The 16,186-nt window shown below is 37.8% G+C and overlaps 1 protein-coding gene across 15 annotated transcripts in view; it reads left to right on the forward strand.

The window, feature by feature from the left end:
• Window positions 1-16,186, forward strand: part of ALPK1 (alpha kinase 1) — a 144,215-nt gene that overhangs the window by 54,986 nt on the left and 73,043 nt on the right. The window lies entirely within an intron of this gene.

The raw sequence follows: 16,186 nt of genomic DNA on the forward strand, positions 1-16,186 counted from the left end.
ATATTTCCAAATTACTAATGAGGTTGGACACTTTTCATAAGTTGATTGGCCATTCATGTTTACTTGTGTGAAGTTTCGTTCAATTATTTTGCTCATTTTTCTACTATGTGGTTAGTCCTTTTCTCATTGGTTTATAGGAATTCTTTACACATTCTGGATAGAAATTTTTTGTCAGTTACATATTTTACAAATACTTTCTCCCACTTTGTGACTTCTCTTTTCACTTTCTTTACTTTTTACTAATCAGAAACTCATCTTTCCAGTTAATTAAATATATGTCTTTTCCTTTATAATTAGCATTTTTTTGCAAGTGTTTAAGAAATTCTTTCCTAACCAAAACTCATAAAGATATTCTCTTGTAGGTATTCTCTTTTAGAAAGTTGCATGGTTTTGTCTTTTTTTTTTTCTTTCATGGTTTTGTCTTTCACTTTCTGGTCTGTGACTTGTATTGATTTTATTTTATTTTTTCAAAATATTTATTTATTGGGCTTCCCTGGTGGCGCAGTGGTTGAGAGTCCGCCTGCCAATGCAGGGGACATGGGTTCGTGCCCCTGGGAGGATCCCACATGCCGCAGAGCGGCTGGGCCCGTGAGCCGTGGCCGCTGGGCCTGCGCGTCCGGAGCCTGTGCTCTGCAACGGGAGAGGCCGCAGCGGTGAGAGGCCTGCGTACCGCAAAAAAAAAAAATACATATTTAGTTATTTATTTGTTTATTTTTGGCTGTGTTGGGTCTTCGTTGCTGCGTGCAGGCTTTCTCTAGTTGCGGCGAGCGGGAGCTACTCTTCATTGCGGTGCGTGGGCCTCTCAGTGCAGTGGCTTCTCTTGCTGCAGAGCACGGGCTCTAAAAATGCGGGCTTCAGTAGTTGTAGCATGGGGGCTCTAGAGCACAGGCTCAGTAGTTGTGATGCACGGGCTTAGTTGCTCCGCGGCATGTGAGATCTTCTTGGACCAGAGCTTGAACCCGTGTCCCCTGCATTGGCAGGTGGATTCTTAACCACTGCACCACCAGGGAAGTCCCTATATTGATTTTTTTTTTTTTTTTTTTCCTATATTGATTTTTAAAAAAACAATTAGCTCAGTGTCATATATTGAGCTCTGTAATAAATCAAGTTTTCATATGTACGTGGGTCCTTTGCTAAGCTCCTGATTTAATTTAGAAGATCCATTTGGTCTATCCTAGTGCCAGTAATTTTTGTATCATTTAATGTCATTTTGTATTAATTATTGACATCTGGTGTGACACCCCCTCTCCTCCCTTGTTATTTTTCACTAGGAGTATCTTGATTATTCTTGAACTTTGTTCTCCCACATAAATTTTAGAATCATTTTGTAAGGATGCACACAAAGACAAGCACACACAGAGCTGTTTGTTTTGCTTGGAATTGCATTAATAATTTAGATTAACTTGGTGAAATTGATGTCTTGATAATATTGAGTTTTCCATGCCACTAACATGGGGTATCTCCTCATGTATTTAGATTTTCATTAATATCTTTCAACGAAGTAAGTTTTATAATTTCTCTCTAAATGTCTTGCATATTTATTGTTAGAATTATTCTTAGGTGCTTTATATATACACATTTATTGTTTTTATTATAACTTACATATTTTATACCATTGTAAATGGTATATTTTTATTAAATTATATTTTCTAGCCATTTGTTGCTGATTTTAAAAATAATTTGCATAAGGTTGGATTTATTTGCCCAATCAAGTTTACCGGTAATTTGTCAGTTTCATTGGTCTTTTGAATTTTATTTTCTTGATCTTCCTATTATTTGTTTTTTTATTTCATTAATTTCTGCTCTTTATTTTCTTTCCTCTACTTTCTTTTAGTTTACTTTTTCTATTCATTTCCTTAGTTTTGGTTATATAAGCTTAACTCATTAATTTTCCATAATTCTTTCTTTCTCTGTTATAAGTATTTGGGCTATAAATGTCCTTCTACATTGCACTTTGACCAAATTCCACACTTTTTGATATGTAGTGCTTATCATTCCATTTTAATATTTTCTAATTTTCATAATGAAAACTTCTTTGAACTGTGAGTTACTTAGAAGCATATTTCTTAATTTTCATTTATATAAGGGTTTTAATCTAGTCAACTTTTCATTATTGATTACCAACTTAATTGAATTTTGGCCATACAGTGTCATCTGTATATTTTTTTTCTTAATTTTTAATTTTTTAATTTTTTTTTTTTTTGCGGTACGCGCCTCTCACTGTTGTGGTCTCTCCCGTTGCGGAGCACAGGCTCCGGATGCGCAGGCTCAGCGGCCATGGCTCACGGGCCCAGCCGCTCCGCGGCATGTGGGATCCTCCTGAACCGGGGCACGAACCCGTGTCCCCTGCATCGGCAGGCGGACTCTCAACCACTGCGCCACCAGGGAAGCCCTGCCTCATGCTTTTTAAACAGTTTTTTTAAGAAAAACTTGAGGAAATAAAATCTAATCTGAGACCTGAGGGGAGAGCGGATTTGTTTAAGGAAGGGGAAGGAAAGGGTGCATTATAAGTCAAGGCAGCCTGGCAAGAAGAAGCGGGTAGCTTAATGTGGAGGAAGAACTTCCAGACTCGCAGGCTCAGCGGCCATGGCAAAGGGGCCCGGCTGCTCCGCGGCATGTGGGATCTTCCCGGACCGGGGCACGAACGCAGTCCCCTGCGTTGGCAGGCGGACTCTCAACCACTGTGCCACCAGGGAAGCCCTTTTCTTAATTTTTAAATTTTATTTTATTTATTTTTTTATACAGCAGGTTCTTATTAGTCATCAGTTTTATACACATCAGTGTATACATGTCAATCCCAATCGCCCAATTCATCACACCACCACCACCACCCCCCTGCGGCTTTCCCCTCTTGGTGTCCATACGTTTGTTCTGTACATCTGTGTCTCAATTCCTGCCCTGCAAACCAGTTCATCTGTACCATTTATCTAGGTTCCACATATATGCATCAATAAACGATATTTGTTTTTCTCTTTCTGACTGACTTCACTCTGTATGACAGTCTCTAGATCCATCCACATCTCAACAAATGACCCAATTTCGTTCCTTTTTATGGCTGAGTAATATTCCATTGTATATATGTACTACATCTTCTTTATCCATTCATCTGTCGATGGGCATTTAGGTTGCTTCCATGACCGGGCTATTGTAAATAGTGCTGCAGTGAACATTGAGGTGCATGTGTCTTTCTGAATTATGGTTTTCTCTGGGTATATGCCCAGTAGTGGGATTGCTGGATCATATGGTAATTCTATTTTTAGTTTTTTAAGGAACCTCCATACTGTTGTCCATAATGGCTGTATCAATTTACATTCTCACCAGCAGTGTAAGAGGGTTCCCTTTTCTCCACACCCTCTCCAGCATTTGTTGTTTGTAGATTTTCCGGTGATGCCCATTCTAACTGGTGTGAGGTGATACCTCATTGTAGTTTTGATTTGCATTTCTCTAATAATTAGTGATGTTGAGCAGCTCTTCATGTGCTTCTTGGCCATCTGTATGTCTTCTTTGGAGAAATGTCTATTTAGGTCTTCTGCCCATTTTTGGACTGGGTTCGTTTTTCTTTTGATATTGAGCTACATGAGCTGTTTATATATTTTGGAGATTAATCCTTTGTCCATTGATTCCTTTGCAAATATTTTCTCCCATTCTGAGGGTTGTCTTTTCGTCTTGTTTATGGTTTCCTTTGCTGTTCAAAAGCTTTGAAGTTTCATTAGGTCCCATTTGTTTATTTTTGTTTTTATTTCCATTACTCTAGGAGGTGGATCAAAAAAGACCTTGCTGTGATTTATATCAAACAGTGTTCTTCCTATGCTTTCCTCTAAGAGTTTTATAGTGTCTGGTCTTACATTTAGGTCTCGAATCCATTTTCAGTTTATTTTTGTGTGTGGTGTTAGGGTGTGTTCTAATTTCATTCTTTTACGTGTAGCTGTCCAGTTTTCCCAGCACCACTTATTGAAGAGACTGTCTTTTCTCCATTGTCTATCCTTGCCTCCTTTGTCATAGATTAGTTGACCATAGATGCGTGGGTTTATCTCTGGGCTTTCTATCTTGTTCCGTTGATCTGTGCTTCTGTTTTTCTGCCAGGACCATATTGTCTTGATTACTGTAGCTTTGTAGTATAGTCTGAAGTCAGGGAGTCTGATTCCTCCAGCTCGTTTTTTTCCCTGAAGACTGCTTTGGCTATTCAGGGTCTTTTGTGTCTCCATACAAATTTTAAGATTTTTTGTTCTAGTTCCGTAAAAACTGCCATTGGTAATTTGATAAGGATTGCATTGAATGTGTAGATTGCTTTGAGTAGTATAGTCATTTTGAAAATATTGATTCTTCCAATCCAGGAACATGGTATATCTCTCCATCTGTTGGTGTCATCTTTAATTTCTTTCATCAGTGTCTTATAATTTTCTGCATACTGGTCTTTAGTCTCCCTAAGTAGGTTTATTCCTAGATATTTAATTCTTTTTGTTGCAGTGGTAAATGGGAGTGTTTCCTTAATTTCTGTTTCAGATTTTTCATCATTAGTGTATAGGAATGCAGGAGATTTCTGTGCATTCATTTTGTATCCTGCAACTTTACCAAATTCATTGATTAGCTCTAGTCGTTTTCTGGTGGCATCTTTAGGATTCTCTATGTAAAGTATCATGTCGTCTACAAACAGTGACAGTTTTACTTGTTCTTTTCCAATTTGTATTCCTTTTATTTCTTTTTCTTCTCTGTTTGCCATGGCTAGGACTTCCAAAACTATGTTGAATACTGGTGGTGAGAGTGGACATCCTTGTCTTGTTCCTGATCTTAGTGGAAATGCTTTCAGTTTTTCACCATTGAGAATGTTTGCTGTGGGTTTGTCGTATATGGCCTTTATTATGTTGAGGTAGGTTCCCTCTATGCCCGCTTTCTGGAGAGTTTTTATCATAAATGGGTGTTGAATTTTGTCAAAAGCTTTTTCTGCATCTATGGTTTTTTTTCTTCAGTTTGTTAATATGGTGCATCACATTGATTGGTTTGTGTATATTGAAGAATCCTTTTATCCCTGGGATAAATCCCACTTGATCATGGTGTATGATCCTTTTAACGTGTTGTTGGATTCTGTTTGCTAGTATTTTGTTGAGGATTTTTGCGTCTATATTCATCAGTAATATTGGTCTGTCTTTTTTTTTTTTTTTTTTAGTATCTTTGTCTGGTTTTGGTATCAGGGTGATGGTGGCCTCGTAGAATGAGTTTGGGAGTGTTCCTTCCTCCACAATTTTTTGGAAGAGTTTGAGAAGGATGGGTGTTAGCTCTTCTCTAAATGTTTTATAGAATTCCCCTGTGAAGCCATCTGTTCTTGGACTTCTGTTTGTTGGAAAATTTTTAATCACAGTTTCAATTTCATTCCTTCTGATTGGTCTGTTCATATTTTCTATTTCTTCCTGGTTCAGTCTTGGCAGGTTGTGCATTTCTAAGAATTTGTCCATTTCTTCCAGGTTGTCCATTTTATTGGCATAGAGTTACTTGTAGTCTCTTAGGATGCTTTGTATTTCTGTGGTGTCTGTTGTAACTTCTTTTTCATTTTTAATTTTATTGATTTGAGTCCTTTCCCTTTTCTTCTTGATGAGTCTGGCTAATGGTTTATCAATTTTGTTTATCTTCTCAAAGAGCCAGCTTTTAGTTTTATTGATCTTTGCTATTGTTTTCTTCGTTTCTATTTCATTTATTTCTGCTCTCATCTTTATGATTTCTTTCCTTCTGCTAACTTTCAGTTTTGTTTGTTCTTCTTTCTCTGGTTCCTTTAGGTGTAAGGTTAGATTGTTTATTTGAGAATTTTCTTGTTTATTGAGGTGGGCTTGTATAGCTATAAACTTCCCTCTTAGAACGGCTTTTGCTGCATCCCATAGGTTTTGGATAGTCGTGTTTTCATTGTCATTTGTCTCTAGGTATTTTTTGATTTCCTCTTTGGTTCCTTCAGTGATCTCTTGGTTATTTAGTAATGTATTGTTTAGCCTCCATGTGTTTGTGTTTTTTACAGTTTTTTCTCTGTAATTCATTTCTAATCTCATGGTGTTGTGGTCAGAAAAGATGCTTGATATGATTTCAGTTTTCTTAAATTTACTGAGGCTTGATTTGTGACCCAAGATGTGAACTATCCTGCAGAATGTTCCGTGCACACTTGAGAAGAATGTGTAATCTGCTGGTTTTGGATGGAATGTCCTATAAATATCAATTCAATCTACCTGGTCTATTGTGTCATTTAAAGCTTGTGTTTCCTTATTAATTTTCTGTTTGGATGATCTGTCCACTGGTGTAAGTGAGGTGTTAAAGTCCCCCACTATTACTGTGTTACTGTCGATTTCCTCTTTTATAGCTGTTAACAGTTGCCTTATGCATTGAGGTGCTCCTATGTTGGGTGCATATATACTTATAATTGTTATATCTTCTTCTTGGATTGATCCCTGGATCATTATGTAGTGTCCTTCCTTGTCTCTTGTAACATTCTTTATTTTAAAGTCCATTTTTTCTGATATGAGTATTGCTACTTTAGCTTTCTTTTGATTTCCATTTTCATGGAATATCATTTTCTATCCCCTCATCCTCCCTGTATGTGTCCCTAGGTCTGAAGTGGGTCTCTTGTAGACAGCATATAGATGGGTCTTGTTTTTGTATCCATTCAGCAAGCCTGTGTCTTTTGGTTGGAGCTTTTAATCCATTCACATTTAAGGTAATTATCGATATGTATGTTCCTATGACCATTTTCTTAATTGTTTTGGGTTTGTTTTTTGTAGGTCCTTTTCTTCTCTTGTATTTCCCACTTAGAGAACTTCCTTTAACATTTGTTGTAGAGCTGGTTTGGTGGTGCTGAATTCTCTTAGCTTTTGCTTGTCTGTAAAGCTTTTGATTTCTCCATCTAATCTGAATGAAATCCTTGCCGGGTAGAGTAATCTTGGTTGTAGGTTCTTCCCTTTCATCACTTGAAGTATATCATGCCACTCCCTTCTGGCTTGTAGAGTTTCTGCTGAGAAATCAGCTGTTAACCTTCTGGGAGTTCCCTTGTATGTTATTTGTTGTTTTTCCCTTGCTGCTTTCAAGAATTTTTCTTTGTCTTTATTTTTTGCCAGTTTGATTTCTATGTGTCTTGGCATGTTTCTCCTTGGGTTTATCCTGTATGGGACTCGCTGTGCTTCCTGCACTTGGGTGGCTGTTTCCTTTCCAACGTTAGGGAAGCTTTCGACTATAATCTCTTCAAATATTTTCTCAGGTCCTTTCTCTCTCTCTTCTCCTTCTGGGACCCCTATAATGGGAATATTATTGCGTTTAATGTTGTCCCAGAGGTCACTTAGGCTGTCTTCATTTCTTTTCATTCTTTTTTCTTTATTCTGTTCCACAGCAGTGAATTCCACCATTCTGTCTTCCAGGTCACTTATCCGTTCTTCTGCCTCAGTTATTCTGCTTTTGATTCCTTCTAGTGTAGTTTTCATTTCAGTTATTGTATTGTGCATCTCTGTTTGTTTGTTCTTTTTTTTTTTTTTCCGGTATGTGGGCCTCTCAGTGTTGTGGCCTCTCCCATTGCAGAGCACAGGCTCCAGACGCGCAGGCTCAGGGGCCATAGCTCACGGGCCCAGCCACTCCGCGGCATGTGGGATCCTCCCGGACCGGGGCACAAACCCGTGTCCCCTGCATCGGCAGGCGGACTCTCAACCACTGCGTCACCAAGGAAGCCCTGTTTGTTTGTTCTTTAATTCTTCTAGATCTTTGTTAAACATTTCTGGCATCTTCTTGATCTTTGCCTCCATTCTTTTTCCAAGGTCCTGGACATCTTCACTATCATTATTCTGAGTTCTTTTTCTGGAAGGTTGCCTATCTCCACTTCATTTAGTTGTTTTTCTGGGGTTTTATCTTGTTCCTTCATCTGGAACATAGCCCTCTGCCTTTTCATCTTGTCCATTTTTCTGTGAATGTGGGTTTTGTTCCACAGGCTGCAGGATTGTAGTTCTTCTTGCTGCTTCTGTCTGCGCTCTGGTGGATGAGGGTAACTAAGAGGCTTGTGCAAGTTTCCTGATGGGAGGGACTGATGGTGGGTAGAGCTGACTGTTGCTCTGGTGGGCAGAGCTCAGTAAAACTTTAATCTGCTTGACTGCTGATGGGTGGGGCTGGGTTCCCTCCCTGTTGGTTGTTTGCCCTGAGGCAACCCAACCCTGGAGCCTACCCGGGCTCTTTGGTGGGGCTAATGGCGGGCTCTGGGAGGGCTCACGCCAAGGAGTACTTCCCAGAACTTCTGCTGCCAGTATCCTTGTCCCCACGGTGAGCCACAGCCACCACCCGCCTCTGCAGGAGACCCTCCAACACTAGCAGGTAGGTCTGGTTCAGTCTCCCCTGGGGTCACTGCTCCTTCCTCTGGGTCCCGATGTGCACACTACTTTGTGTGTGGACTCCAAGAGTGGAGTCTCTGTTTCCCCCAGTCCTGTCGAAGTCCTGCAATCAAATCCCACTAGCCTTCAAAGTCTGATTCTCTAGGAATTCCTCCTCCTTTTGCCGGACCCCCAGATTGGGAAGCCTGACATGGGGCTCAGAACCTTCACTGCAGTGGGTGGACTTCTGTGGTATAAGTGTTCTCCAGTCTGTGAGTCACCCACGCAGCATTTATGGGATTTGATTTTGCTGTTATTGCCCCTCTCCTACCATCTCACTGTGGCTTCTCCTTTGTCTTTGGACGTGGGGTATATTTTTTGGTGAGTTCCAGTGTCATCTTGTTGATGATTGTCCAGCAGCTAGTTGTGATCCTGGTGTTCTCACAGGAGGGATCCAGAGCTCGTCCTTCTACTCCACCATCTTGGTTCAGGGCCCTCCTCTCTTTTGTTATTTAGTTCATGTCATCTGTTTGATATTAATCCTTTGAAATTTGCTGAGATTTCTTTTATGGCACAGCAGGTGTTAAATTCTTGTAAATGTTCCAGGTATGCTTCAAAATAATGTGTATTCTGCTACTGTTGAGTATGCTGTTTCATAAATATCTATTAGATCCGTTGGTCAATTCTGTTGATCAAATCAATGATATCATTTCTGACTTTCATTTGCTTAATATGTTAGCTTCTAAGAGAAGTGTGTTAAATTTTCCCACTATTATTATGTATTTGCATATTTTTCTGTATGATTCTTTCAATTTTTGTTTCATATATATTAAAGTTATGCTACTAGATATATGCAAAGTTAGAATTGCCATACCTTTCTGGTGAGCTGAACTATATCATTGTGAAGTGACCTTTTCATCGGTTCTAATGCCTTTTGCCTTAAAGTCTGTTTTATCTGATATTAATATAGCTACATCAGCTTTCTTTTAGTTAGTATTTTTCTATATCTTTTTTTATCTTACTACTTTTAACATTTCCATATTCTTATGCTTACCTAAATCCATGTAGCTATTTTTTTTGTTGTTTGTTTGTTTTTGCTTTTTTTTTTTATTTTTTGCGGTACACGGGCCTCTCACCGTTGTGGCCTCTCCCATTGCGGAGCATAGGCTCCAGATGCGCAGGCTCAGTGGCCATGGCTCACGGGCCCAGCCGCTCCGTGGCATGTGGGATCTTCCCGGACCAGGCACGAACCTGTGTCCCCTGCATCGGCAGGCAGGACTCTCAACTGCTGCGCCACCAGGGAAGCCCCATGTAGCTATTTTTTAATCTAGTCTATCATTATCATTTTACTGTAGTATTTAACCCATGTGTATTTATTGGAAGCATTAATATGTTTATGTTCCACTTTGACTGAATTCCATTTTGATATGTAGTATTTGTCATTCCATTATAATATTTTCTAATTTCCATAATAGTGACTTCTTTGACCTGTGAGTCATTTAGAAGTATATTTCTTGATTTTCTTTTTTTCTTGCCTTCTTTTAGATTGGTTTTTTTCATTTTTTTTCCTTTCACTAGTTTCTAAGTTACATGTTTTATTTTAATTTTTTATGGATTATCTTAGACATTTTATCATAGTCTAAAATTAGTGTCTCCACTCCTCCTGACCAACTCAAGAATCTTAGAAAACTTTAATGTCGCTCACTTTCCTCCTGACATATATGCTGTTGGTGTTTGTATGTGTATTGTTCTATTTTTTTCATCCACAAGACAGACATTGTTTCTGTAGCGTTATACAATCAATGTTTGTTTATACTTAGCCAGTAACTTACCACTTTTATTATTATTACTTCTTCTTGAATCTCAAGCCTTTCATCTGTGACCACTTTCCTTTTATCTAAAGTACATACTATAGAGGTATGTTTGGAACTGTTGATGTTTATTTTTAAATACCTTTATTTTGTATGGTTTCCCCTCCTAGCATATTAAAGCTATCTTTTCACTGTCTTCTAGTTTCCACTCTTGCTTTTAGGTAGCTATCTATAAATTCATTGTTATTTCTTTGAAGATAATCTGTCTTTTCTCTCTGGCCATTTTAAAGATCTTCTCTATGTCTTTTGTGTTACCTACTTTCACTCTGATATTTCTAGGTATGAATTTTTATTAATTTATCCTGCTTGAGTGTTATGGGAATTTTGATTATTGTCTTTCTCCTGGTCTAAAAGTTGTTAGTCATTATCTCTCCAAATTTCTTCTGCTTCCTCAGCTTCTTTCCATCTAAGACTCTGAATATATGTTAGAGCTTTTCCATCAGTCCTCTGTGTTTCTTAATCTGTCTTGTATTTTCCATCCCTTTATCTTTTTCTGTTGCATTCTAGGTGATGTGTTCTGATGTATTTTTCAGTTCAAAAATTCTGTCTTTAGCCAGAGCTAATATTTTATCAAATATATCCAATGCCCTGAATTTAAAATTTTTATTATGTTTTTTGTTTGTAGAAATTGTATTTGATTCTTTTTCAATATGCTTGTCCCTTTTTATAGTTTCTTGCTCTTTACTCATACACTCAACATTACTCTTTCAGTTCTTTAAACATGTATATTTTGTAGTATATATCTGATAATTCCATTATCTATAGTCTTTTGTAGGTCTAATTTTACTATCTGTTGTTTCTGCTTTCATTCATTGTTTCTTTTTATCTTATGCATTTTGTGAGCTTTGACCAGGAGCTCATGTTTCTTGGTATTTTATAGGTGACAGTCTTTGAAACTTGGATTGAAATCAGATTCCTTTAGAGAAGATTATGTTTCATTCCACCAGTTGCCTGAGAAAACCACCAACCTGGGCTCATTTGTAAATAGTTTATTTAAAAATAATTATCAGCTAGATGGGTCTTCCCTGGTGGCACAGTGGTTAAGAATCCGGCTGCCAATGCAGGGGACACAGGTTCAAGCCCTGGTCCAGGATGATCCCACATGCTGCAGAACAACTAAGCCTGTGCACCAAAACTAATGAGCCTGCGCTGTAGAGCCCACAAGCCACAACTACTGAGCCCACGTGCCACAACTACTGAAGCCCATGTGCCTAGAACCCGTGCTCCACAACAAGAGTGGAGAAGACACCACAATGAGAAGCCCGTGCACCACAACAAAGCATAGCCCCCCCTTGCTGCAACTAGAGAAAGCTCACGTGTGGCAACGAACACCGAACGCAGCCATAAATAAATAAATAAGCAAATAAAATCTATTAAAAAAATAATAATTATTATCAGACAGAGGTTTTGCAGACCTGTGCCTTCCAATTTGCAAGGGAAAAATTTTTGTTCTCCTCCTTGAAGCAGCATGTTTTGCCACAGAAAATTTTCCTGGCAGGTAGGGGAAGAAGATGAGAATATATTTTTAGCTCACCCCTACACTAAAAGTGCAACGTTTTAGGATCACAGTTTTATGCAGGGGGGAGTCTCCTCTTTTACTCCCTCCTGGGTAGGCCTTTGGTTTTATTTCCTATCCTCCCATGTTCCAAAACAGTGAAAACCAGTTTCAACTCACAGTGTTTGGCAAATACACTCAAGGCAAACGCTAGCCTCTGTGTTAACTTTCTGGGTTCCAGCTTTTACTTGATTTTTGTCTTCTGAGTAGTCCTTCCTTTTTTGCCATTTCATTGATATATTTTAGATATTTTAACACGTTTTTCCAGCATTTTTAGTTGTTTTCAGCAGGAATGTTGGTCAGAGCATATCGTCTTCTATATTGCTAGAAAGAGAAGTCTACCCTTTAGGTTTTTTGTGGCTTAGAAGTTGCCTTCTCCTTCTCCCTTTTCATGCAGTTTTAAAATGCTAACAAATGGCTGTCACCCAAACGTATCTAATCAAGCTGCACAGTTGTATTACTCTCCAGTCAGATTTCTTTTTCTCCTTTTATTTACCCATTTTGACCACCAACCAGTGCAAGAGGTAATATGGTCAGAGTTGATGTGTGGTGTTGCTCAGAAGAGGGTGAAAAGGTGGGAAAGGCTGGATTGTCATTGCTGGGGCCTGATTAGAGAAACTTATTCTTGTTGTTCTATGTGGGAGACCAGAATATATTTTCTCCTAAAAACAATGTGATACATAATTTTGAATAGATGAAAAAGTACTTTTAGTATAATTATTCATGTGCATATGAATTAAATGAGCTCTTTAAACTTGCTTATAAATTTAACCAACCATTAATTAAATTCCAACAAAGATAATTTAAATAGAGCATTTAGAATACAATCATGTGTGATATGCTTTGAATAGTTCATTTTTTATATATTTATGTCTTATTCCTCTAATTACATTGTAAACTTCTTGACAGTAGGAGTCATCTCTTTTACCTCTTTATGCTTCCCCACATCTTCAAGCCTAAGGATTCTCACTAGTTGGCTGGTCATTTATTACAAAGGTGGCAGCCAGTAGACCATGGAATACCTTTGGAGTTCTTTTATTTTCCCTAATTTACCCCCTAATAAGTATACTGATTGTCCAGTGAAAAAAACTTAAACACAAATGCCAAAAGAAATGGGGCTTTGAATAATCCACTGATGTGCTTCTTTCTAATGATGGCTGACTTGCCAGTTATTCTATAAATCAGCTACTCAGCTAAATCCTTAGTCATTAATAAAACTATTCATATGCCAAAATCAAACACAGAGTGTATGAACAAATAACCATTTGGCTGTGTGTGTGCATGTGTGCCTTAGAGTATATGAGTCTAACTTATTCTAGAGTTATCTGTTTGCATGTTTGTTTGCTTTTTCTGGTCTCTTTCTATTTGATTTTTAAAGAAAAAATATATGGGGGGATGTTAAAATAGAAAAAAATAATTCATAGATTATAAAAAATATTGGGAAACATCCATTTTCCAATTTAGAAATAATGTATAGCTCACAGAGCATCACAGTTCAGGGGGGCAAAAATCAATATGTGTTAAAATTGAAAATGATTCTTTTATAAATGAAGCTGACCAAAATTTTCAGCGGGACTGTTGCCTGAAGGAAAATTTCCTGGGCTCCAGCCTCTGTTATGCCTAACAATGAACCATACAAGTCTAGACAGATGGTTGGATTCCACAGTGTTTCTCATGTTACAATATTTCTTCCTATTGTCTCTCCTGAATTCTACAGGGAAAGGGGGAAATGCTATAACTTTCAAAAAGTATAAAGAATATCTTTGGTATAGTTTGGGAAGTCACAAGTAATAAACATTCATTATCTTGGAAATCTCTTCTTCCGTTTTAGACATGCTTTCTTGGTTAAAATTTGATTGCTTATGTTGAACTGTATGATTTAGCTTCCTTACTATCTTTATTGCTAGAAGTAGAAGGTGTATTTATGTCTTTTCTCGTCTATGTTCCCTGTCTCAAAGTATGCTAACATCATCTATTCAGTTTTGAGCTATGGTGAGGTAGAAATTTGGGACTCATCCTTAAGACCATTCATAGCCATCCAACACCAACAGTGCATATACTCCCTAAACAGTTCTCAAATCTGTCCAATTTTCCATATCTCTGATATCATCACTCTGGTCCGAAGTCCTTGTATCTCTCACCTGGATTATTGCAATAAGTACCTAACTGATCTTCCTGCAGTCACCCTCTTCCTCCCTGCCCCCTTATATACAAACTACGTCCAAAACAGAATGATCATTCCCAAATGTAAATCTGGTTGTGTTCCTACTGCTACCAGTAGTTTTCTGTGACTCTTAGGGTAAACACAAAATTCCTTACCTGGCACACAAGGCCCTCCACAGTCCCTGCTTACCTCTCCAGCATCACTTCATGTCAGCTTTCTCCTTTTATGTCTAGTTCAGCCAACCTGACCTTCTTTCATTCCCTCTATATTTCCTTCTACGTTAGGACTGTTCCCTACCATTTTAACTTCATTAAGCCCTGTTCCTCTTTCAGAGGTTAATTCAGGCATCACATCCTCAGAGAAGCCCCCCTTGACCTGCCCTATCCTTACCCAAATGCTTAGGTCAAGTCCTGTTGTTTGCCCTCACAAAACCATGTATCTTATCTCTCTTTCACAGCACTTAGACAAAAGGAAGAGATTTATGATCCTGTGCATCAGGAATCAGGGTTTCAAGTGAGGAAACAAAAGCAAAGAAGAATATTTAGTAATCAGCCTCTAAGATTCAAGCCCATACTTCTAACCCACAGAGAAGAGTATGCATAAAAATATTACACTTAAGGGTTCTGAAAAGAGCCAGGAATTTTTCAGTAAATAAATATCAGATATTCTTTAGTCTATCTATTCTTTAGATAGACAACCTGGTCTATCTAAACTGCTGCTGAGTATGTAATTTAAGACCTGGAAACATTTTAACAATTGTTCCCAACCAATCCCCTCAAAATATAGATGAGAAAAGTGAATCTCAAAAGTGAAACTCAGAGGTCTCACAAACAGTTAATAGTAGAGAATGAAGTGGAATTAGTTGTTGAGCACTATTATGTATATTAGTTTTCCTATTTCTAGGTCTTTTTTTTACTACATACTCTCTCTGCTTAAAATATTAACAGAAACAAAGCAGTTAAAATTTATAATGGAAGACTACTGTCTACCCTAAGAGGATGATACAGCACTAATAAAACATTAAGCCTTTAGACAAAGGGGTGATGTGCTATTAAAATTATATTATAGTGCAGTTTTATTTCTTTGTGCATGAGCTCTTCATATTTTCTTTTTATACCTCTATTTCTATATGAAGTCCTATAAAAAGGATCCTGGGAAAGTGAACTCCCTTCTTGATTTAATTTAGGACTTGAAGAAAAGTGAGAGTCCTACTCACCCGTTACTCATTCCAAACAAAGTTTGTTCTTAACTTTCTCATCCACCAACTGCATTTCCCAATTTCCATACTAACCTTCCATTATAGTCACCATCTCCCTTTTTCAGGGAATGGTGGGAATGGGCTATCATTGCTACATGGCCTCTTGCTCACTCTAGTCTACTGATTAACTCTCTGACCAGCCCTTACTGTTTAGTTCTTTTCATAGAAAGGCAAGCTAATGGTCAGCTTGTACCACAAAACATTGACATAAACACTTGAGCTAAAAGGGACACTGAAAACCATTTAGTCCAACAACCCAATCCATGCAGGAATACTCTATGAAACATCTTAAGCAGAAAAGAGATTAAATTTATATTTATGTTTAAATGCTTCCAGTAACTAATTTCATGACTTCACTTAATGTAAATGCTCTTTCAAGTGACAAGACTGTTGTATGAAAACTCTGCTTGTGTTCTTCATCAATGAGTACATGATTGTCTTCATGAAACAAGTCTGTTGCATCCTAAAACTTTGCTTTGGCACTTCTACGTGTGTGTGTGTGTGTGTGTGTGTGAATGAAAACCTAAAGTACAGCGAGGATAAAATTCAGGTTAGAATGAAAATTACAGAGTTTAGATTTCACAGTTCATCCTTCATTTTCTGTTCCTGTTAAGTCATAGAATAGATAAAAGATAGAAAAACACTTTCTTGCTATTTCAGATTCAAAACCAGCTTCTTAAAGTGAGGCCATTGTGTAGCAGAGCACATTTTCCCCAACACCAACACAATAATTCACTGGTTTAATAGTTTTAATGATTACTAAAACAGTAAAATATTGTGTTTCATGGATCTGCTAGATAACAGAGGGAATAGATCATATATCTGTTGTACTTTCTTCCTTTTCAGATTCTCTTTCTTTGGTAATAAGATTCTACATGCCATACAAGAGTGTCACAACCAGACAGCAGCTCCACTGTCTATTCTGGCAAATTCAGAAAGAGAATAACTTCCTTTGTTTTGTTAACAATGTACATTCTTTAATAAAAGGAAAACAAGCAAAATGATTTGTTAAACTACTAT

The sequence above is a fragment of the Aethalodelphis obliquidens genome, unplaced genomic scaffold (genome assembly GCF_003676395.1).
Source record: "Aethalodelphis obliquidens isolate GAN/ISIS:26980383/991018 unplaced genomic scaffold, ASM367639v1 scaffold6, whole genome shotgun sequence".
NCBI lineage: Eukaryota > Metazoa > Chordata > Mammalia > Artiodactyla > Delphinidae > Aethalodelphis > Aethalodelphis obliquidens.